Source organism: Nerophis ophidion, linkage group LG28 (genome assembly GCF_033978795.1).
Source record: "Nerophis ophidion isolate RoL-2023_Sa linkage group LG28, RoL_Noph_v1.0, whole genome shotgun sequence".
NCBI lineage: Eukaryota > Metazoa > Chordata > Actinopteri > Syngnathiformes > Syngnathidae > Nerophis > Nerophis ophidion.
Window position 1 is genome coordinate 11,923,874 of NC_084638.1, and position 5,218 is coordinate 11,929,091.

The following is a 5,218-nucleotide window of genomic DNA, read 5'->3' on the forward strand; positions in this document are numbered from 1 at the left end:
TTCGGTTAAATGGTAACATTGAATACTTAGTTTGTGATTTGACTGGTGGTTTTGATTGATAGATTATTATAAAAGTATTTGACAGTAAAGAAGACTGACAATGTTCAGTGCAGATAAAAGCCTTGGAATTTCCTGACTTGGGTGATCATTAGTGATAGGTTGATGAGACGTCGCATAGCCTTTTGACACATTGCAAAACTGTATTGATACTGTGTAACTAAATACTGACATCTGCTGGACATTAAAAATCCCTACAGGTGACCTATGGACCGACTCAACTGACATTGATTTTATGACCTAGTATATACAATAATATAAACCAAGTCATTGTATTTCATTTAGGATTATTTCATATCTTCATTTAAATAAAAATATATTTTTTTAAATCTTTTTTAGATACAGTCAATAAATAATGTGAACATGTATCATAACATGGAAATCTAAGAGAACGTGTTGTGAATGAGGATACTTGTGGACTGGGAATTTTTTTTTTTTTGCTGGTGGGCAGACCTTCGCTGCTGTTGCCCGGTCTCTTTGCTTTTTCTCTATTCTTACTAAATATATTTTTTCTGTTCCAAATAGCATCACTGACGTCAACGGCGACGTTTGATGATTATTTGAAAAAGTAAAAAATCCTGCGGTATCAGAGTCTTTGGCATCTTTGGCAGTCTGCTCTTTATAGTTTTACATTTAATCAGGTGGTGTTTCTGCCAAGGCATTTACTCTCCTGAAGGAATAAATAAAGTACTATCTAATCTAAATTTATTGATGTCTTGGACAATTTCTCAATCGGTGGAGAATTGTTGAAGTAATAACATGTTGAAATGACAAATGGTAATGCAGAATTTCAGGAAAACCAATAATTTTTCCAGTTCTGATTAAGAGGAAAGCTTTGACGGTGGAACAGTTCAAACGCGTTGAAAAATGTGGAAGGAGTAGTCGCCAGAAAAAAGGGTGGAAATAGGGCTTCGGAAAAGCAGGAATTCTGGAAAATATGAATATGAATAACATATGAATAAGCGATAGAAATGGATGAATGTATGTATACACACACATATATATATATATGTGTGTGTATACATATGTATATATACACTCCTGTATATATACATACAGATATGAATAAGCAGTAGAAAATGGATGTATGCATATACACACACACACACACACACATATATATATATATATATATATATATATATATATATATATATATATATATATATTTTAGGGCTGGGCAACGATTAAAAATTTTAATCGAAGTTAATCGCACTATTTTTCCGATTAATCGCGATTAACTGCATTGTATATGCAAAGCCCAATAATGAATTCAAAAGTAGTGTGTAGTGCACCTTTATTGGAATATTCTCTCCCATGAACAAAAGCGCCAAAACATTTGTTGTGCAAACACAATTTAAATCAGTCCTTGTTAAACAGTAGCAGTTAAATAGCATATTTCATGAAAATCAACTCAAAAAATGTAAATACAAACATTTAAGCTTATTGCCACTGCCAGGGTATTTAAGTTATCCTGTTTGTTATGGAAAATAAATATAATCTACATACAAATCTCTGAGCCACAATCATAACATCTGAACAGGCAATTTCTGAGGTAACAGCAGAAATATTTTTTTTATCAGGGATCTTATGTTTGAAAAACCTATATTATAGGTAGTGGGCTGTTTTAGGGAATTTTTGATCAAATTATCCGTAGTAGCAATATTAATAATGTTGTGTTTATTCTGCGTAGTGCACTTAAAATAATTATGACCATATCTAGGAATTGATATGATGGGAATTTTCCGATTGTTTGCTTGGTGCTTTGATAAACTGAACGCATATACATGGTACTATATTGTGATGTTATGAGCCAGGGAAAAAAAGAACTACCCTACCCAGCACGCAACAGGAGTGACGAGCATGCGCGGTAGCCTGGTATAGGTTGTGTCGCCATGACGGCATCTTGTATGTTGTGATATGCACGCTCTGAAAGCAAACGTTAAGAACTCAGCCAACACTCCTCGTCTGCATTATTGATAAATAGACAGACAACACAAATACTCCGCTGCTTCACAGGCCGCTGGATGTAGCCGGCAAAGTATTCCCATGCTAGCTAGCCGGTCAAGCAAGCACGCGTCATTCAGTCCAAAACGGCCCGATCTATCCACATCCAGAATTGTCTGGCGGTCATAAGTGATCCCGGAGTGACCAAGCTGTAAGCCAGCCATGAAATTTGCAGAATTGTCCGGTATTTTTGCCAAATGTTCCATCTTTACCAAGAGCCCCTGGACCCCGAAGCCCATCCGGGCGACGCCATCTTTTTAAGAAAAGGCGTTAACAAAATAAAAGTATGTAAACAACATACGCAAATGTGCGATAAAATAATTGTCGGCGTTAATAGATTGATGAGTTAACTCGTAATTAACGCACTAATTTGCCCACCCCTAATATATATATATATATATATATATATATATATAGGTCTGTGTGTATATACATACACATGTGTGTATACATATATATATATATATATACACACACACATATATTTATATATGTATATATGTGTGTATACATATATGTGTGTGTGTATATATACACATATATGTGTGTGTGGATATATATATATATATATATATATATATATATATATACAAACATATATATATATATATATGTGTATATATACTATTTTGTATTTTGTTTTGTGGAATGATGTAGTGAAATGAAGTAAAAAGAGAACAATGGTAGGTATAAAAAACACTAACCTATTTATTATTACCCGTCCGCTATGGACTTATACGGTCTTTTAAGTAGAGTGGTTATTGTTTTTTAGCGACACTTATTGGCCACAATAATTTGTGAAGTCAAGCTTATGATGCAATTAGTTCAATGATGCGGACATGATTGTTACTGGATACTTGCTAACTCACTTCTGCTTTGGCAACGTTGTATGTGTAAGTAAAATGCAACTAGAATTATTTGATACTTGCTTATATTGAAAAATGTGCCATTTTACACTGCAATATTGATCAATCAAGGACATTTACGACGTATGTCTGGCTTGTAGATGGATGGACAGTACTCTATTGATTCATTGAGGAGAGTTCCTCAGGAAAATTAAAATTCCAGCAGCAGTGTACAGAATTGAGATTGAATTTAAAAAGTAAAAAGCAAATAATGGGGGTATAAATGGAAAGAAAATCAAAAAATATTACAATAAGAATACAAATAAAAAGCAAACAATGAGAATAACAATATAACAGTAAAACAAGAATATAACAAAAGAAAGTAGGCAGTAGTGACCATCTTATGAACATGTATTGCACTGTTATAGTTTTGCTTCCCCTGTCATCCGAGTATTGTGTGCTATTGTGGGCTTCACTGTTTTGTAGCTGCTATCTCCTCGTAGCTTATAGCCTCGCATGTTTACTTCTTCTAAACGACCTGACTTAAATAGAAGAAAAGACCAACCTTGTGTGCTTATTAGATAGTTGGCCAGCTTTGCGCGCGTAAACACTCTGCAGGACTGTTTGTATCGGACATTTTACAAGCAAACTGATATGATCCGATACTTGTTTTATGGCTGATAACACACAGATATTCTATGTCAGTTTAGGATCAGGCCACTCTAATTTTAAGTGTGAAACACAAATAACCTCAATTTAATGACTAAAGGACCCATATAATGGTCCATGGGCCCCACTTGTTGTGGCGGCATGACTCGGTTGGTAGAGCGGCCGTGCCACCAACTTGAAGGGTTTCAGGTTTGATCCCTGTTGCCGTTGTGTCCTTGGGCAAGACACTTTACCCAGCGCCTCCCACACTGGTTTAAATGTATCTCAAATATGTAGATAACGGGGTTCACTATTTAAAAGAGTCTCTAGAGAAAAGCGCTATATGAATATAATTCACTTGGGGCACCCCTGATCTGAACCACCTATTTACGTTTAAGTATCTTTACAGAATGAGAATCATTGGCCAAGTATGTTTAACACACATGGAATTGGCCTTGCTCGACTGTGCGTGTTTCCCAATAAAATAACTTTGGCTTTGCTTAAATTCCAAGATAATCTGTTTGTTTATATTCTACAGTAATAGTTTTCATTACTTGCTGTGTTTTTCCCCTGAGCACAATGCAGTCATCTGTATACTGTATTAGTTTGAGGCAATACAGATGTCGTTAAATATATGAATTGAATCATTTTGGTCCCGGGATTGACCCCTGGGGTGCACCACAGGATACAATAAGTGGCTTTCGCCATACAACACCACAAGCATGAGTGCGACGAGGAGGGAAAAGATGACCTACCCTCTTATGTTGCTGTTTTTCCAGCTTGTCCTTGGCCTCCTCAAGCTCCTTCGGGATCTTCTGGACATGTTTGTTCATCTTCCGCATGGTGGAGTGCAGGATCTCCCAAATGTAAAGTCTGCATGCGAAACAAATGCAACGTGGTTGGGCTTGTGGATGAGGAAGACCATGGCCGTCGTGAGCTACATGGTGAACTCGTGAGCCATGTCCTGGGAGAAGAGCCAGTTGGCCACGGCGGCGCAGTCCACGATCTGCGTCCGGATCATTTTGTCCACCAAAACGGCGGTCATCTGCAAGAGAAAACGGCCCGGTGAGCAGGAAGGTTACCCGTGAGGTGAATGCTCACGTCGTACCTGCGGGTGGTTCTTCCACACTTCATAGACCACCTTGAGGATGTGCAGCTTGCCCTCGTCGCTCTCCGCTAGGTTCTTCAGGATCTCGTGAAACCTGCAGATTGCAGACAACAGTTTACTCCCTCGCTCAACAATGAGTGACAGAGTGACACAATTAACGGAGTACTATTGATATTGTTGTTATAATTGCTAATGCAGACTAATTATTTTTACCAGCGCTCTGATCACAGACACAGTTAACTGCCATTTGCTGCTATATTGACATACCGAGCTGCTGCATCGCCTCTGAGTTGGTGAAAGTTCATTCTAAATTAGAAATCATGCCTCTCTCTCCTGGATAGTAGAAGGTTGTGGACATACATAGAGACATTTAAAAACTAATGATATAACTTTTAAAATCCACCCTGAAATGGACAGGAAGCCAATGCAGTTTTACCTTTAAAACTGGTGTAATGTGGTCCCGCCCTCAGGTGTGCAGCTGAGTTTTGTCATGATTGCAGAATTCTAAAATATATATTTGCTTCGGAAATCCAGAGAGTATTAAAATAGTCTA

At 37.3% G+C, this 5,218-nt stretch overlaps 1 long non-coding RNA gene across 1 annotated transcript; it reads right to left on the minus strand.

The window, feature by feature from the left end:
- Positions 1-4,311: 4,311 nt before the first annotated feature.
- LOC133545019 (uncharacterized) lies at positions 4,312-4,766 on the minus strand. Its single transcript, XR_009804709.1, has 3 exons — positions 4,666-4,766; positions 4,499-4,602; positions 4,312-4,430 (listed from the first exon to the last, which is right to left on the minus strand). It is a non-coding gene; the product is annotated as an uncharacterized LOC133545019 (long non-coding RNA).
- Between the last annotated feature and the right edge of the window lie 452 nt (positions 4,767-5,218).